The sequence below is a fragment of the Odocoileus virginianus genome, chromosome X, assembly GCF_023699985.2.
Source record: "Odocoileus virginianus isolate 20LAN1187 ecotype Illinois chromosome X, Ovbor_1.2, whole genome shotgun sequence".
NCBI classification, from domain to species: domain Eukaryota; kingdom Metazoa; phylum Chordata; class Mammalia; order Artiodactyla; family Cervidae; genus Odocoileus; species Odocoileus virginianus.
In genome coordinates, this window is record NC_069708.1 from 10,430,307 (window position 1) to 10,449,824 (window position 19,518).

The 19,518-nt window shown below is 41.7% G+C and overlaps 1 protein-coding gene across 1 annotated transcript in view; it reads left to right on the forward strand.

Moving 5' to 3' along the window:
- Window positions 1-277: 277 nt before the first annotated feature.
- The window catches only part of SYTL5 (synaptotagmin like 5), a 376,311-nt gene continuing 357,070 nt past the window's right edge, over window positions 278-19,518 (forward strand). The window contains exons 1-3 of the mRNA XM_070461916.1: window positions 278-445; window positions 9,776-9,858; window positions 15,044-15,155. The gene's annotated coding sequence lies outside the window, so the exon portion shown is untranslated. The remainder of the gene's footprint in view (window positions 446-9,775; window positions 9,859-15,043; window positions 15,156-19,518) is intronic.

Here is a 19,518-nt window from a genome sequence, read left to right on the forward strand (position 1 = left end):
GCCAGAGCTGGTGGCATACACACACTTGGTTGTGGCAGCCAGCTGCAGTTCCCATGCAGTGGCGGAGGCTCCTTGCAGACACACTCGTAGTGATAGGAACCAGGGCTGGTAGCGAGGGCCAGGCTAACCGGGTGCCCTCTAGCAGCTGCTGGGGACCGGGCTGTTGACACGTTCTCCTGCAGCTGCAGACACTCCCCCGCAGGGGGAGTGCTGTGTAGGCTGGTGATGGGTTCAGGCTGGGGGCGTGGAGCAAAGCTGGAGGTGCTAGGTACAGGTGGGCAGGGTGGTGCTGGCCAGTGACAGAACGTGGCTGGATCCCAGCTCACAAGCTGCTGTCGGGGCCCTGATTGTCGGCGCACTCACCCATGGCTGAGCGCTCACCCAGGGATGCACACTCCAGCTTGCAGGCTGCAGTCAGAGGCCAATGACTGGCGGCAGGCCAGTGGTATGCAGGGGCACAGCTGCGGGGGCTCGCTTCCAGGGCAGGCCCGGCAGTGGGGTCACCGAGGGGTGGGCGCTAGGCTGGCTGTGAGCCTGACTCCAGGGCGCTGGTGGGGGTGGGGAGGGACTCGGGCGGCTGGTATCTTACACTTGCCCAGCCACCGAGACCTCAGTGCCTGCAGGTGGGACCGGCTTCCGGTGGGGGCGGGGTGGCAGTGCTGGGGGGGGGGGCGGGGCAAGACTCAGGTGTTAAGCATCACTGAACAGACTACCTGTGGGGCAAAGGCTGGAGACATCAGCTGGGCGTCCACGCAGGTGTGCTGGCCATTGTCTTCATCAGTGGAGAAACCTGCAGAGTTTTTCTGCAGAGCCGGTCTCCGTGAACCACACTCTCTCCCACTGCGTGTCTGCTAATAGTTAGCAGCTAGCCTCTGCGTTTCTTCCTGGTTCGTAGCCGGCTGTATTAACCTCTCAATTTGGCCGGTGGGGTGGGGGTGAAACTGAAGCAGAACCTTCCTGCAGTGTCCCAAGAACCCAAGGAAGCTGTCATTCACCCCATTCTTACGGAAGGGGTGAGTTCCTGGTGAGGGCAACTCTTTCTAAATGGGAGGTTCCTTCTTGGCCCTGAACAATGCCTGCTTGGGAAGGGGGGAGGGTGGCAGGGAATGATGTGCGCAAAATGAATTTGTTTTTTCTTCCCTTTTTGTGTGATGATTCTTAGGTGTTTTTGTTGTTGTTGTTTCACAGTGTTGCTAACAGTTCCTAAGTGGACTCCAGATGTCTCCCAGGGCTGTTTGTGTTCAGGAAGAGTGTCCAGTCATTAATCTTCGTAGGGAGATTAGGAAGCTGGGTCCTCCTATGTCACTATATATTAATTTTTGGTTGTGTTGGGTTTTCCTTGCAGTGTGTGGACTTTCTCTAGTTGTGGCAAGCAGGGGTTACTTTCCTTTCTAGTTCTAGAGCTTCTTATTGTGGTGGCTTCCCTTGTGGAGCAGGGCCTTAGGGCGCTAGGGCTTTAGTAGTTGTGGCAAACAGGCTTACTTGCTCTGCAGTATGTAGGATCTTCCCAGACCAGTGATCAAACCCACATCTCCTGCATGGATAAGCAGATTCTTTACCTCGGAAGAGACAGGGAGAGGCGGGTTTGATCCTTGAATCTGGAAGATCCCCTGGAGAAGGAAATGGCAACCTACTCCAGTATTCTGGCCTGGGAAATCCCATGGACAAAGGAGCCCGGTGGACTACAATCCATGGGGTCGAAAAGATTGGAACGTGATTTAGCAACTAAAACAACAACAAACAACACCAGGGAAGCCTCCTACGTCACTGTTTATCCCATAACCTAATTTTCACTTTAGAATGGACCTATTAAGAAATGGAATTATTTTGCTTGGAGAAAAGGTTTCAAAGTGATTCAATAATATTTATTAAATCCATGTTTTTCATATTTTTTTTATGCATAAAGGATTTCTATCTGACAGAAAAGGCCAGTTATTGTCAATATTGTTGTGTGTGTGTTATGAAATAAAATTGCATGAGGAAGAAGCCAGTTTTGAGTTTTAAGCCAGCTTTTCCACTCTCCTCTTTCACCATCAAGAGGCTCTTTAGTTCCTCTTTGCTTTCTGCCATAAGGGTGGTGTCATCTGCCTATCTGGCCTTATTGATATTTCTCCCGGCAATCTTGATTCCACCTTGTGCTTCAATCCAGCCTGGCATTTTGCATTAAGTACTCTGAATATAAGTTAAATAAGCAGTGTGAGAGCCTTGACATTCTCCTTTCCCAATTTGGAACCAGCCCATTGTTACATGCCAGGTTCTAACTGTTGCTTCTTGACCTGCATACAGGTTTTTCAGGAGGCAGGTAAGGTGGTCTGGTATTCCCATCTCTTTAAGAATTTTCCAGTTTGTTGTGATCCACACAGTCAAAGACTTTAGCATAGTCAATGAGGCAGAAGTAGATGTTTCTCTGGAATTCTCTTGCTTTTTCTATAATCCAACAGATGTTGGCAATTTGATATCTGGTTCCTCAGCCTTTGATAAATCCAGCTTGTACATCTGGAAGTTCTCGGTTCACATACTATTGAAGCCTAGCTTGGAGAATTTTGAGCATGACCTTGCTAGCATGTGAAATGAGTGCAATTGTGCAGTAGTTTGAACATCCTTTGGCATTGCCTTTCTTTGGGATTGGAATGAAAACTGACCTTTTCCAGTCCTGTGGCCACTGCTGAGTTTTCCAAATTTGCTTGGATAATGAGTGCAGCATTTTAACAGCATCATACTTTAGGATTTGAAATAGTTCAGCTGGAATTCCATCACCTCCACTAGCTTTGTTCATAATGATGCTTCCTCAGGCCTACTTGACTTCACACTCCAGGATGTCTGGCTCTTAGTGAGTGATCACACCATCATGTTTATGCAGGTCATTAAGCTCTTTTTTGTATAGTTCTTCTGTATATTCTTGCCACCACTTCTTTTTTTATATTTTTTTAGTATAAGTGCATTTTTTAAAAAATAATAATCATGCAAAAGAATCCTGAATATCAAAACTCTAAAGGACAAGATCAGTATGTTACAGTTTCTCCTGGTCTATTTATCTTAATAACAGCTCTATTGAGCTGTAACTCACAGACCATACAATTAACCCATTTAAAGTGTAGACTGTAGTGGTTTTTAGTCTATTCACTGAGTTGTGGAACTGTCACCATAATCAATTTTAAAACATTTCGTCACCCTTTAAAGAAGCTCTGTACCATTAACAGTCACTCCCCATTTCCCCCTAATCTCCCCAGTCTTAGACAACCATTAGTTTACTTTTTGTCTCTATGGATTGAATTTGCTTATTCTGGGGCATTTCTTATAAATGGAATCATTCAATATGTAGTCATTGGTGATTAACTTCTTTCACCTGGCATAATGTTTCCACCTCTTCCTAATATCTTCTGCTTCTGTTAGATCCATACTATTTCTGTCCTTTATCGAGCCCATCTTTGCATGAAATGTTCCCTTGGTATCTCCAATTTTCTTGAAGAGATCTCTAGTCTTTCCCATTCTGTTGTTTTCCTCTATTTCTTTGCATTGATCACTGAGAAAGACTTCCTTATCTCTCCTTGCTCTTCTTTGGAACTCTGCATTCAGATTGGTATATCTTTCCTTTTCTCCTTTGTCTTTAGCTTCTCTTCTTTTCACAGCTATTGTAAGGCCTCCTCAGACAACCATTTTCCTTTTTTGCATTTCTTTTTCTTGAGGAATGTTTTGATCACTGCTTCCTGTACAGTGTTACGAACCTCCATCAGATCTAATCCCTTGAATCTATTTGTCACTTCTACTGTATAATCGTAAGGGATTTGATTTAGGTCATACCTGAATGGTCTGGTGATTTTCCCTACTTTCTTCAATTTAAGTCTGAGTTTGGCTCATGAGCTGAGCCACAGTCAGCTCCCGGTCTTGTTTTTGCTGACTGTATAGAGCTTCTCCATCTTTGGCTGCAAAGAATAGAATCAATCTGATTTCAGTGTTGACCATCTGGTGATGTCCATATGTAGAGTCATCTCTTGTGAGGCTGTTTGCTATGACCAGTGCATTCTCTTGGCAAAAATATGACCCATAGAGTTTTCTAAATACTGGACAAAAGATCAGCCAGGTAGCCTGAGATTCTTTAAAAACTGTAGTCTTTATTATCCCATGGTGATGGTTGGGAAATAGCCTCAGGAATTGGATATTCCAGTTAATAATAATTAATACCAGCAGATTTGCAATCTTCAAGGAATTGCAATACTTTATAAAGTATAAGAGGAAACTCAGTCCTGATATATACTACTTTGTGGACATGAATAGTGGCCCCTCTGAGTTTATTTTCTTGATCTTACTCTGAGAACTATTAGCTGTCTGACTTTGGGAAACAGTCCAAAATACTATATTCTGAAACTTCATCTGTCAGAGAAGACTACTCCAAATACAGTAAAATCTGATTTATATTAAAAAAATGAGGTTCAAAAATCTTAAGTTTTAGAATGACATGAGAATATTAAGTAATCACCAAGTTTACCATTATATTAGATCACTTGCTTGCTAAACACTGCTTCCTCTTTCCAGTCATGCAATTCCCAGTTAAGTAACAATAAAAATCACTAGCCCTCCCACTCACATAGAAAAAGCAAAACATCCCTCTTTCACATCAGATGAAGGGAAATTCAGGGCAGAAGGAATGAACCATCTTTGTCTTTCCTGAGATTCCAGAGGAAATTTCAGATCTCCTTGCATTTGTTGATAACAAAAAAAAAAAAAAATCATGCTTCTAAACATCTCCCAGGAATAGTTAATGTGCCTATATTGGCTGAAAATGACCAGAGCATGCAATTCACATAGTAGTTATTCCATATGTAGCTAATGGAGTTCAGCAGACCTCTCTGATGATCCTGTTTTTCAGTTGGGGGCTCAGCAGCACCCACCCATGGCTAAAATATTAAAGTCAAGTATCTCCGTTGTCAGCTTCCTGGTGCATTTATTACTTGGTGTTCCATTCTTCTAGGGCCACTGTGCCTGTTGCTTAACAGATCAAAGGCAACAGCGGGTTTGACCACATCCAACTCACAATGGAGTTACACTGTCAACCTCCTTTTAAGAATATGAATGTTTGCACTTTTTTCCTTTGTAGATACCATTCAACAAATTTTACTTTCCATGTGCTTGGTAGAAAAATGCATTTTGAGAAGTCTTCCTCTTTAAGATATTGTGTATCAAAGAATGTGGAGATGGAAATGGGGGGGGGGGAAGCAACATCACTAGAAGATACCAGCATTAATTAGAAGGAGTGAAACAAAATAGGGAATATTACAATAAAATGGAGTGAGTCTTTTTCCTTGCTTTAAAAAAAAAAGTAAATGTTTCCATTGATGGCCATTTGGCCCTGAGTTTCCACTACTCTCTATATCCATGTCCTCTGCAATGTGGCTTCACAGTTTCTTTCAGCAAGAGCAGGAGTCTATTCACTCACCCCCTTAAACCTCGGCTATCCTTATAACTTGGCACTGACCAGTGGAATGCAGTGAAATTGGTGTGTGAGTTCCAGAGTCTAGGCCTCAAGAAACCTGGCCTGCTTCTCTGTTCTCTTTTGCCCTTCTGCCTTTTCCATGGCAGTATGCCCAGGCCAGCTTGCTCAGAGGTCAAGTGTGGAGAACAGAGCAGATCCAGCCTAGTAGTGCCAGCCGAGATACCAGGCACACAAGAGCCCAAGACTAACAGAACTTCTTAGGCAACCCACTACTGACTGTGGACGTATGAGTGAGCCCAGCTTAAATCAACAGAATCACACAAATGACCTCTAAATGCATAGAAAATAGTAAAAAGTTCTTGTTTTAAGCCTCTAGAATGATTTGTTACATGACAAAGCTGCTGACTGGACAGATCTAGGATGAGGGTTGAAGGTGATAATATACTTGTTGACACTGCATGAGAAATTTTTCTGGGGATTACCATAAAGAACACGTTGGCTTTACTTTAAATAAAAACACTATATCCTCTGAATTATCATGACTGATGTGGAGTTATACTTGCTTTGAAAATCCCTGGGATCATGGATCCCAAAGGTGTTGCCATGTAGAAAATACAAGTAGTTTATTTTAGACAGTTCTAACCCAATGGATAGCATTTTGTCCTGTCTATGCAGCAATAAGCTATCAGACAGTCTATCTGAAACAGAACTAAAAACTGGGGATGAGGGCAGGAGGAAGTGTATGAGCCGCCAAAATAGAACTATAATCCACAAACAATACTTATAACTCTGCCCAAACCAATCTGAAATTCACTCAGAGCATTTTCATACTTGCCATAACAAGCTTAGTGATCTTGGTCCCAAATCCATAGTTGATGAGAAGTGGCAAGTAAGAAGAAGCAGAGGGCGGCAGAGGATGAGATGGTTAGATAGCATCACTGACTGAGTGGACAAGAATTTGAATAAACTCTAGGAGATAGTGAAGGACAGAGGAGCCTGGTGTGCTGCAGTTCATGGGGTTGCAAACAGTCGAACACAACTTAATGACAAAAAAACAACAGGACAGAGTGGTATCAAGTGACATCTGAGAACCTAAAGGAAGGGCAAAGAAAGACATGCTACAGCAGACTCAAAAACTCAGAAGCATAGCAATCTGGAGTCATTTAGTGTAAGGGAAAAGAGGTCCATACACCTCAACAAGACAAAGACATCATTGTATTGTATTTCCTTTTTTCGTACTGTATTTCTTCATTCATTCATTCATATTCAACAAATGCTATATACACTGAGCTTTTTCTCTGGTCATTGTACTGGCCAGAACCTAAAGGGAGGAGAATATTAATTAGAATCTACAATTTGACACAATATCCTGTGTGATGGCGGGAGAAGGCAATGGCAACCCACTCCAGTACTCTTGGCTGGAAAATCCCAGGGACAGCGGAGCCTGATAGGCTGCCGTCTATGGGGTCGCACAGAGTCGGACACGACTGATGCAACTTAGCAGCAGCAGCAGCATGTCTGACTCTTTGCGACCCCATGGACTGTAGCCCGCCAGGCTCCTCTGTCCATGGGATTCTACAGGCAAGAATACTGGAGTGGGATTGCCATTTCCTTCTCCAGGGGATCTTCCTAACCTAGGGATCGAACCCAGGTCTCCCACATTGCAGGCAGATTCTTTACTATCTGAGCCATCAAGGAAGCCCTGCTTCATTCAAAAAAAGATAAAAAAGAGCTAAATCGTGTTAGTCAGCTAGGTATTCATGCACAATGGTTAAGATTTTTGTCTCTGTTTAAAGGGTAAATTTTCAGTTATCTGGAAAGTTCAGACATTGAAAATGACTCATTTCAGGGTGTTCCTAGATGGCTTAAGTTTTGCATTATTAGTATGTCCAAGTTATGTCTAATGTGGGTTTTGTATAGTTAGTGTATCCCTGTCCAGTATAGGAATGTCCACATTTCTTGGAGAAAGACAAGGAGAACTTGTGTAGATTTTCCTTTAAAAAGTAAACTTTGGGGACTTCCCTGGTGGTCCAGTGGCCAAGACTCCATGCTCCCAGTGCAGGGGACCCAGGTTCAATCCCTGGTCAGGGAACTAGATCCCATATGCCACAACTAAAGTTTGTATGCCACAAGTAAAGACCTGGTGCAAATAAATAAATAAATTTTTTTAAAAGTAAACTTTGTTATAATTAAAGATAAAAATACAGAATTAGATTGCTTTCAAAGTGGGGAGGGGAAAACAAAGTTACATGATATGTAAGACATTAAAAGAAGAAATATAGTTTTCTTCTTCTGAAAATAATGCCTTAAATCTTCTGCTGAAAATGGAAAAGTACAGAATACACTAACAATATTTTTTTTACTTTTCATTTTCTTTTACTGGTATTTAAAAACAAGATTAGTTATTTTCAGAAATGAGGAAGTTTTGACCTGCTGGATAAAGTTCTGCTGCAGGTGGTGTTGATTGCTTTCAGATGGCAGAGAATGGTAAGCTCTTCTCTAAGTGAAGATTAAACTGGGAAAATGAACCCAAAGCATGCCTAGCACTTAGGGGAAAAAACAAGAAACCCACAAGTCACATGGAAAAGACAGATTCAGCTACATAATAAAAATTTAGACACTTCTAGTTCGAGATGAACTGACCCTAAGCAATTTTCTTCCTCTTTCTCCCAAGACTTATAAAGCACATTTAAAAATAATAATAGTATAACCCATGCAAGAAGAATAAAAGAGGGCCATCAAGGGATAAAAGATTTCAGTATATTCCTAGAAGCTGGGTAATTGGCAAGGGAGTGGTAATTCATGAACTGGGATGATGAAAACCAAAACCAGAATTATGTGAAGAGGAGGCTAAAGCTCAAGAAGATGCCTAGCTGTCCTGAAGAACGCCAGAGGGTTTCAGTTCTGTTCAGTCATTCAGTTGTGTCCAACTCTTTGCGACACCAGGGACTGCAGCACCCCAGGCTTCCCTGTCCATCACCAATTCCTGGAGCTTGCTCAAACTCATGTCCATTGAGTCAGTGATGCCATCCAACCATCTAATCCTCCGTCATCCCCTTCTCCTCCTGCCCTTAATCTTTCCCAGCATCAGGGTCTTTTCCAATGAGTCAGTTCTTCACATCAGGTGGCCAAAGCATTGGAGCTTCAGCATCTGTCCTTCCAATGAATATTCAGGACTGCCGGAGGGTTTAGGGACATGGAAATACCAGATATAAAGGAAGAGAATAGTGACACCTGAGACTAAAAAGAGTAGAACATCATCCAACTAATGAAAATTCCAGAAAGAATGCAGAGATAGCAGGTGGGAGAAAAGCATCAGAGAGAGAAGATAATTTCTCTGAGCCAAATAACACAAGTTATCATACTGATAGGTTTCCACTGAATAACCAGTCCATTGAAAGTGAATCCCCACATCTAGATACAGTGTTACAAAGTTTCAGAATATCAGGTTAAAGCAAGTGGAAAGAGCCTACACAAAGCACAATCAAACAAATCAAAACACAGCTAACCCATAATGTAGAAAGAATCAAACAGTTTCTACCAACACTGCAGACTTGAAGACTGTGAGTTTCCATAGCTCCTCATAGTTTTGCTACAAGTTATATTCAACTTTGAGTTCTATTTGGTCTCAGACTAGGTTCCCTTGAAAGCAGAGTTTAAAGCAAAGATTAAAGTGCAAAAGGTGTGCTCTGCCATCTGAGCCACCAGGGAAGCTGGGTCAAATGTTAAAAGTATACTTTTCATTTATTTCAGATGGGACTGAACCTTTAATTTGTGAAATCTGTTGATAACTCCAGATATTAATAGAGGGTGTCAAAACTGAATTCAGTTATAGGACACCGAGCTGGTGTTAGAGAATTGGTCAGTGTAGGGCAAAATCCATCCATACATTTGGCAACCAGAAGTGAAATAGTGTTGAGAGGAGAGAGGTTTTCCTTTTCATCACCCTCCTCCCATCTCCCCAGCCTCTAACCCACATTTTTGCACTGTATGGTCCAGCCTCAGTGACATGAGAGAAACAAGATGTCATGTTTTGCGTTGGGACATTTCACTGAAGTCTGGGGAGAAAGGAGCCACTCCACACAGATGGGACTCTGACATGAAGGAAAGAAAGGAGACATTTGACAGAATCAAGGAGGAAGCACACAGTTCATGTCCTATAAGCTGGTTGTTGTTCAGGCGCCCAGTCATGTCCAACTCTTTGCGATCCCGTGAACTGCAGGCCTCCCTGTCCCTCACCATCTCCCGGAGTTTGTCCAGGTTCCTATCCATTGCATCGGTGGTGCTGTCCAGCCACCTCATCCTCTGATGCCCTCTTCTCCTTCTGCCCTCAATCTTTTCCAGCATCAGGGACTTTTCCAATGAGTCGACTGTTCGCATCAGACGACCAAAATACTGGAACTTCAGCTTCAGCATCAGTCCTTCCAGTGAGTATTCAGGGTTGATTTCCTTTAAGATTGACAGGTTTGATCTCTCTATAACCCAACTAAACACTCAATTGTAAGGCAGAATAAAGGTATTTTGTGACTCCCATTTTTTTTTCCTTTTCAAATCACTTGTTGATTATATAATGTATGTAAAGCTAAGTGTATAATGGACACTAATCTGGAGTGTGCAACTCGAGCCATTTTTTACATATGTAGGCACCATGTAACACCATGCAGACTGAGATCCAAACATTTGTAGAAACCTGATTTCCCTCTTGCCCCTCGACAGTCAATACCCTGACCCTTAGAGATCATCACTGTTCTGACTGCTAATATATACTTGATTTTTGTAAGCTCTGAATTTCATATTCATAGAATCCTGTAGTAAATGCAGTTTTGTGCCTTTTGTTCAAAAGTCTTCCTGTGACTCATTCATGTTGTGTGCAGTAGAAGTTTGTCCTTTTTTATGGTGCTGTTACCTTCAGTTGTATGATGCCACTGAAATTCATTTACCCATTCTTCCATTAATAAACATCTGGTTTGTTTCAGGTTTGTTTCCAATTTTCAGCTATTGTGAGTAAAGCTACTCTAAATATTTTTGTATATCTTTTGGTAAGCATATGCATATATGTAGGAGTCAGATTCCTAGATCACAGAGTAGTGTATGGTGGTTTGTTTTGTTTTTACAGATTTTTATTTATTTATTTTTATTTTTGACCCTGGCTCATGGCATGTGGGATCTTGTTCCTAGACCAGGGAACCAACCTGAGCCCCCTGCAGTGGAAACGAGCACAGTCTTAACCACTGGACTGACAGGGAAGTCTCTGAGTGGTGCATGTTTAGATTTAATAGACACTTCTAGACTTTTCCAAAGTGGTTGTCCCAATTTATAGTTTATAGTCTTGGACTTTTCTAGCAATCCAGTTGGCTAAGACTCCATGCTTCCACTGCAGTGGACACAGATTCGATCCCTGGTCAAGGAACTAAGAGCTCACATGCCACGAGGTGTGGCCAAAAAAAGAAATAGAAAATATATAGTCCTACTAGCATACTATGAATGTATAATAATTAAGACAGTGTGGTATAAGATATAAAATAGCCTATATATTTTTCAAGTTTATATAGTCAAGTTAACATAAGTGTATATAAATCATAAATATATATAAATCAAGTTATTCTATATTCATGTAAACCAAATGTACTATTTCACTTAAGGGAAAGGTTGGTCTTTTCTTTAAATGATGCTAAAGCAATTATATATTCATATGAAATAATATAAACCTTGACTTCTATCTTACCAGAAAATTAGAGATTAGTATAGATTTAAGTGACCTAAATGCAAAATGTTACTAACAAAACTTGTAGAATAAAATGTAGATTATCTTTATGATATGGGGGTAGGCAAAGGTTTAATAAACAGCATATAATGAGCACTAACCATAAAAGAAAAAGATTAAAAATCAGACTTTATAAAATTAGGAAATTTTGTTCATTGAAAAATATTAAGAAAGTGAAAAGATAAGTCACAGATAGGGAGAAGATAATTGAAATACATATATCCATAAAGGACTCATTTTTCAAGTATATAAAGAACTTGTACAGATCTATAATAGAGACAAAGATATTCAAAATGGACGAAACACTTCAACAGTCACTTCTCAACAAAATATATCTACATAGTCAATAGCAATGAAAAATTCTCAACTTAATTAGTCATCAGGAAGACACAAATTAAGATCACAGGGCAATACTACCTCATATGGACCAATACAGCTAAAATTTTGAACTTTTGGTGTTAGTGGAGACGTGGGGTAATTGGGACTCTAAGACATTTTCATATTTTTAGGTACAGTAAAATTAACCTCCCATTACTCTTTCTTGAGAAGTCACTTGAAGCTATATTTTTTGAAAAATGAGGAAGTAATCTAAAACAAATGAGGAAGTAGGATCTAGAAAGCAGTGGTTCTAACCCAGGAGAGCAGAGAAAGAATATCCCAGGATTTATTTCAGGCTGAGCAGATATTTTGATCAAAGCTGCAGGAAATGAATGAATGGGATAGAATACATAAAGTGATGGGGAGTTGGGTTTCTTGAGCATATGGGAAAAACATTTGATGGGAGCTTGGGGAAAAAAGTATCAATTCAGACATCACTCTAGGAATATCTTCTTTTTAGTAGCATAGACATGACATTAGAGCCATAGAGAAGGAAAAATATACTAGCACAACTCAGCTCAAAATTAATAATAATAAATAATGAATCTGGAATGTTAGGTCCATTGATCAAGGCAAATTGGAAGTGGTCAAACAGGAGATGGCAAGAGTGAACATCTACATTTTTAGGAATCAGCGAACTAAAATGGACTGGAATGGGTGAATTTAACTCAGATAACCATTATATCTTTTATATCTACTACTGTGGGCAAGAATCCCTTCGAAGAAATGGAGTATCCATCATAGTCTACAAGAGAGTCCAAAATGCAGTACTTGGATGCAATCTCAAAAACAACAGAATGATCTCTGTTTGTTTTCAAGGCAAACCATTCATTATCACAGTAATCCAAGTCTATGCCCCAATCAGTAATGCTGAAGAAGCTGAAGCTGAACGGTTCTATGAAGACTTACAAGACCTTCTAGAACTAACACCCAAAAAAGACATCCTTTTCATTATAGGGGACTGGAATGCAAAAGTAGAAAATCAAGAAATACCTGGAGTAACAGGTAAATTTGGCCTTGGAGTACAGAATGAAGCAGGGCAAAGGCTAATAGAGTTTTGCCAAGAGAATGCACTGGTCATAGAAAACACCCTCTTCCAACAACACAAGAGAAGACTCTACACATGGACTTCACCAGATGGTCAAAACAAAAATCAGATTGATTATATTCTTTGCAGCCAAAGATGGAAAAGCTTTATACAGTCAGCAAAAACAAGACTGGGAGTTGACTGTGGCTCAGGTCTTGAACTCCTTATTGCCACATTGAGACTTAAATTGAAGAAAGTAGGGAAAACCACTAGACCATTCAGGTATGACCTAAATTAAATTCCTTATGATTATACAATGGAAGTGACAAATAGCTTCAAGGGATTAGGTCTGATAGAGTGCCTGAAGAACTATGCATGGAGGTTCGTGACATTGTACAGGAGGCAGTGATCAAGACCATTCTTAAGAAAAAGAAATGCAAAAAGGCAAAATGGTTGTCTGAGGAGGCCTTACAAATAGCTATGAAAAGAAGAGAAGCGAAAGGCAAAGGAGAAAATGAAAGATATTCCCATTTGAATGCAGAGTTCCAAAGAAGAGCAAGGAGAGATGAGAAAGCCTTCCTCAGTGATCAGTGCAAAGAAATAGAGGAAAACAATAGAATGGGAAAGACTAGAGATCTCTTCAAGAAAATTAGAGATACCAAGGGAACATTTCATTCAAAGATGGGCACAATATAGGACAGAAATGGTATGGACCTAACAGAAGCAGAAGATATAAAGAAGAGGTGGCAAAAATACACAGAAGTATACAAAAAAGATCTTCATGACCCAGATAACCACGATGGTGTGATCACTCACCTAGAACCAGATGTTCTGGAATGCGAAGTCAAGTGGGCCTTAGGAAGTATCACTATGAACAAAGCTAGTGGAGGTGATGGAATTCCAGTTGAGATATTTAAAATCCTAAACAATGATGCTATGAAAGTGCTGCACTCAATATGTCAGTAAATTTGGAAAACTCAGCAGTGGCCACAGGACTGGAAAAGGTCAGTTTTCATTCCAATCCCAAAGAAAGGCAATGCCAAAGAATGCTCAAACTACCGCACAATTGCACTCATCTCACACACTAGCAAAGTAATGCTCAAAATTCTCCAAGCCAGGCTTCAACAGTATGTGAACTGTGAATTTCCAGATGTTCAAGTTGGATTTAGAAAAGGCTAAGGAACCAGAGATCAAATTGCCAACATCCATTGGATCATCGAAAAAGCAAGAGAGTTCCTAAAAAACATCTACTTCTGCTTTATGGACTACACCAAAGCCTTTGACTATGTGGATCACACCAAACTGGAAAATTCATAAAGAGATGGGAATACCAGACCACCTGACCTGCCTCTTGAGAAATCTGTATGCAGATCAAGAAGCAGCATTTAGAACTAGACATGGAACAACAGACTGGTTCCAAATAGGGAAAGGAGTATGTCAGGGCTGTATATCGTCACCCTGCTTATTTAACTTATATGCAGAGTACATCATGAGAAATGCTGGCTGGATGAAGCACAAGCTGGAATCAAGATTGCCAGGAGAAATATCAATAACCTCAGATATGCAGATGACACCACCCTTATGGCAGAAAGAAAAGAAGAACTAAAGAGCCTCTTGATGAAGGTGCAAGAGGAGAGTGAAAAAGTTGACTTAAAACTCAACATTCAGCAAACTAAGATCATGGCATCTGGTCACATCACTTCATGTCAAATAGATGGGGAAACAATGCAAACACTGAGAGAGTTTATTTCTGGGGGCTCCAAAATCACTGCAGATGGTGACTACAGCCATGAAATTAAAAGATGCTTGCTTATGACCAACCTAGACAGCATATTAAAAAGCAAAGACATTACTTTGCCAACAAAGGTCCATCTAGTCAAAGTTTTGATTTTTCTGGTAGTCATGTATGGATGTGAGAGTTGGACTATAAAGAAAGCTGAGTGCAAAAGAACTGATGCTTTTGAACTGTGGTGTTGGAGAAAACTCTTGAGAGTCCCTTGGACTGCAAGGAGATCCAACCAGTCCATCCTAAAGGAAATTAGTCCTGCATATTCATTGGAAGGACTGATGTTGAAGCTGAAACTCCAATACTTTGGCCACCTGATGCAAAGAACTGACTCATTTGAAAAGACCCTGAATCTGGGAAAGATTGAAGGCGGAAGGAGAAGGGGACGACAGAGGATAAGATGGCTGGATGGCATCTCCAACTCAATGGACATGAGTTTGAGTAAGCTCTGGTAGTTGGTGATGGACATGAAGCGTGGGGTGCTGCAGTCCATGGGGTCGCAAAGAGTCAGACATGACTGAGTGAACTGAACTGAATGATCTATATTATCATCATATCATAATGTCATTATAATGTAAATCTTTACTGGTTTTCTGATTTCAGAATTATTATAAGCATACATAATTTTATTGCACTTTCTTTTATTGTGCTTTGCAGATACTGTATTTTTTACATATCGAAGGTTTGTGGCAACCCTGTGTGGAGCAAGTCTATTGGCACCATTTTTCCAACAGCATTATTTTTTTTAACAGCATTATTTTTAATGAAGGTATGTATGTTGTTTCCTTAGACATAATGCTATTTGCACATGTAATAGGCTATCATATAATGTAAAGAAAACTCCTATATCCACTGGAAAACCCCAAAGTGTGTGTGACTCGCTTTATTGAGATATTCACTTTATTGTGGTGGTCTGGAACTGAAAGATCTCTGAGGTATGCTTGTAGACAAATCACAGAAGAATTAGGCATGTATACAAAGGTTTGAAAAGATATGCACCAAGATATTGATATGTTAATCTGAGGAAGTAAGAGGGGTTTGGGGTTGGTGAAAGGCTGTTCTCACTTTTGCTTCCTGTAGTGTTGTGCTGTGTTGTGTTATTTTTTGGATATTTTGATCAGATTTCACATGATCTGATTCATGCTTAGATTTTGTTTATAAAACAGCCTATTCTAAGTTTTGGTGGGAAATGTAATTCTGGTCAGCCCATCTTACATCTTTCCTCTTTCAAAAACTTTTCAAGGCTTTAGAGCCCTGACTTTGTAACATGACTTAAAAGGGACGATGTTTACTTTTTGGCTTCACTTCTTTACTTCTTGATTTTGTACCTAGTAATACTGATATTATGAGGGCTTCCCTTGTGACTCAGATGGTAAAGAATCCACCTGCCAGTGTTTGATCCCTGGGTCATGAAGATGTCCTGGAGAAGGGAATGGCAACCCACTCCAGTATTCTTACCTGGAGAATTCCATGGACAGAGGAGCATGGGAGGGCTACAGTCCACGGGGTGGCAAAGAGCCAGACACCACTGAGCGACTAAACAACACAACAAACAACAACGTCATACCTAATATTGGGTGGGCTGAAAAGCGCCATCCTGCCATATGCCTCATACTGGGTACTTGTAAAGAACACCACTAGTTCATGATCCTTTTTGTGTTCAAAATACACTCAACCTTTGCCTAAGGTTGACAACCCCAGGGTTCTTCCTTCCTGTCACAATATTAAGCTCAAAGTCCAGGAATGTTGGTTGATACCCAGGAGTTACTGTCATTTCTACCTGCAAGCCAGTTAATTCTCAGTTAACAGCCAGGAGCTCATTGCCAGCATTAAGTTTTCCAACTTTCCCTCCTAGATCTACAGATTTAATAGATACAGGATTTTCTTCCCAAGGGACTACAAGCAACATTTTAACACTTTGCCTGTTGCCTCACAGAGATCTTCACTTTTTTAAGTCTTCAGTATCTGCTGCTTTGCTACCCACCAACAGATCGCTATGTCAAAGTCATTTATTTTAGGTTTCTTATGCTATGCCCTACTTTCTATCTCAATTTCTATGTCAGTAAGTCAGTATTAGACTCTGCTGAAGTAACAAACAACACCCATATCTCAACAGCTTAAAGCAATAAAAGTTTACTTCTTGCTATACTACATGATCATTGCATGTTGGCTGGGAGTGAGAGGAGACTCTGTTCAACATTATCCTATATGGACCCAGGCTGGGGCAGGCTCCATCTTCTTGCTTCTATGTGCTAAGGGTGCTATATGCTTCATTTCATTGAATCCTCACAATTATTTTTCCTGCTTTTCAGAGGAGGAAATTGAGACATAGAGATATTAAGCAATTTTCCCAGGAAAATTTCTTTCCTAGGAAACAAAGCAGTTGGGATTTGAATCTGATTGGTTTGTCTCCCACCAAACTTAACTACTACCCTTTATGCTGTTTCTTCATAGAATAATGATGAAGGATCAAGGTAAATGGATGAAGATACTGAAGTTCACTGGGATGAAGGGGGGCAGTTTAAACTCGAAAGATGATCTTGGAAGAATTCTTTCTTTAATTTGTTTATTTGTATATTTTGACTATGCTGGGTCTTCATTGCTACACACAGGCTTTCTCTAGTTGCAGCAAGCAGGGGCTACTCTTGGTTGCCATGTGCAGGCTTCTCATTGCAGTGGCTTCTCTTCTCATGGAGCACATCAGCTGCAGTAGTTGTGGCATGCAGGCTTAGTTGTTCTACAGCATTGAACTTATGTCTCTGCCATGGCTGGCGGGTTCTTAACCACTGGACCCCCAAAGAAGTCCTTGGAAGAGAATTCTGCTTTCAAACCCAGAAGTTTAATTAGTGATGATATCTAAGAGCAAAATTGGGTTATGATGTTAAACAGTTAACAATTGAGTGAGGTTAAAGTGCATCTATTTTAGTAATTTCATTTATTTTGACAAGATAGTTAAGATATAATCCTAGAATACAGTGTGGTATGGTTTCCAGATCTAGGGCCACTGTGAGTCCTGGAGTACCTGTGATTATCTGGGGAGATTGGATGTGAGAGGTGAATGACTGTGGAAAGCGTTGGTGTTGCTTGAAGCCCTAGGAGCTCTGTGGATGGTCAGCTGAACTGAAGCAGCATTCTGGGTGGAAAAGAAACACCCTAAATGGAGAAATCTGTGTTCCTCTTACAGACTTGTGATGTGTTTGCTCGTCTCCCACTGTGGGATTGAGATTTCAGCTGTTTGCTGTCTAGTAGAACTTGTAGAAGTGGGAAACTGAGAACAGACATAGAGAACAGTCATGTTTTGAGGCTGGATATGAAAATTATCTGGAGAAGGCAATGGTACCCCACTCCAGTACTCTTGCCTGGAAAATCCCATGGACGGAGGAGCCAGGTGGGCTGCAGTCCATGGGGTTGTGAAGAGTCGGACACGACTAAGCGACTTCACTTTCACTTTTCACTTTCATGCACTGGAGAAGGAACTGGCAACCCACTCCAGTGTTCTTGCCTGGAGAATCCCAGGGACAGCGGAAACTGGTGGACTGACGTCTGTGGGGTCACACAGAGTCAGACACGACTGAAGTGACGCAGCAGCAGCAACAGCATGAAAATTATCTCTGGACTTCTGTGGTAATCCAGCAGTTAAGACTCTGCACTTCCCCTGCAGGGGCGCAGGTTCAATCCCTGGTTGGGGAACTAAGATCCCACAAGCTACGTGGCATGAAGTGAAGTGATAGTCACTTGGTTGTGTCCGACTCTTTGTTACCCCATGAACCATACAGTCCATGGAATTCTCTAGGCCAGAATACTGGAGTGGGTAGCCTTTCCCTTCTCCAGGGGATCTTCCCAACCCAGGGATCGAACCCAGGTCTCCTGCATTGCAGGTGGATTCTTTACCAACTGAGCCACAAGGGAAGCCCAAGAATACTGAAGTAGGAGCCTATCCCTTCTCCAGCAGATCTTCCTGACCCAGGAATCAAACTGGCGTCTCCTGCATTGCAGGCAGTTTCTTTACCAACTGAGCTATCAGGGAAGCCAACCCAAAAATAAATGAATAAATCATTTTTTTAAAAAGAAGGAAAATTGTCTCTAACAGTCCACTGATATCAGTGAGACTGTGAGGTAAGCAGTGACTGTCACCATGGCTGCAGCCAAAAGGGTTGCCGTCCACCTCCTCAGTGCGTGACTGAGTTGATCACAGCCTTCTCCTTGCGAAACTCTCCTCACTGGACTTTCCAGGACCCCACCCTCTTCTGACACTGCTGTAGTTTTCTTCTGACTCTGCTGTCCGTCCCCCAAGCCTTTCATCTCCAGTGCATGACTCCGTTTACTTCCCCAGAACCTCCGCTTACCCAGTTACCTGCCGCTGACTTTTCTCTCTCTCACACAACAGGCATCTCATTTTCAAGTCCTGTCCCCCCCACCTTCAGCACGTGTCCAGCATCTGACCTCCATGGCTGCTCCTCACCTCTGCCTTGACTATCCTAGTCTGGGCTGCCATCCTCTGTCACCTGCATATCCCAGTAGCCCTTCTGACGGGGCTCTTGGCTTCTGTCCCCACCCGCCTACTATTCACTCTCAACACAGGAGCCACGGGGATCACTCCCTCCTCTGCTCAGAAACATCAGAGCAGCAGCATCTCACGCAGATACGGTCCCATATGATCAAGTCCCCTGGCACCTATTTGGTTTTATTTTCCATTACCTCCTTCCTTTTCTCACTCAGCTCCAGCCACACTGGCCCTTTTCTTGTGTTAATATTTTCTTTCTTTGGCTGTGCCAGGTCTTAGTTGCAGCATGCAGGATCTTTAGTTGCAGCGTGTGGCATCTATTCCCTGACCTGGGATCGAACCCAGGCTCCCTGCAGTGGGAGGGTGGAGTCTCAGCCACTGGACCTCCACGGAAGTCCCTCACACTGGCCACTTTGTCCCTCAAACATACCAAGTCTGGTTTCACCTCAGGATCGTCACACTTATGATTCCTTCTGCCTGGAAGGCACCTTCTGTCACAATTCTGTGTGACTCACTGCCTCATCTCCTTCCGACCTCAGATGGAATGTCACCTTTACGAGAGAGATCTGCTCTGACTGTTGTGTCTAAAACAGCAGCCTTGACACTGTCCCCTCCCTCCCTGAGCCAC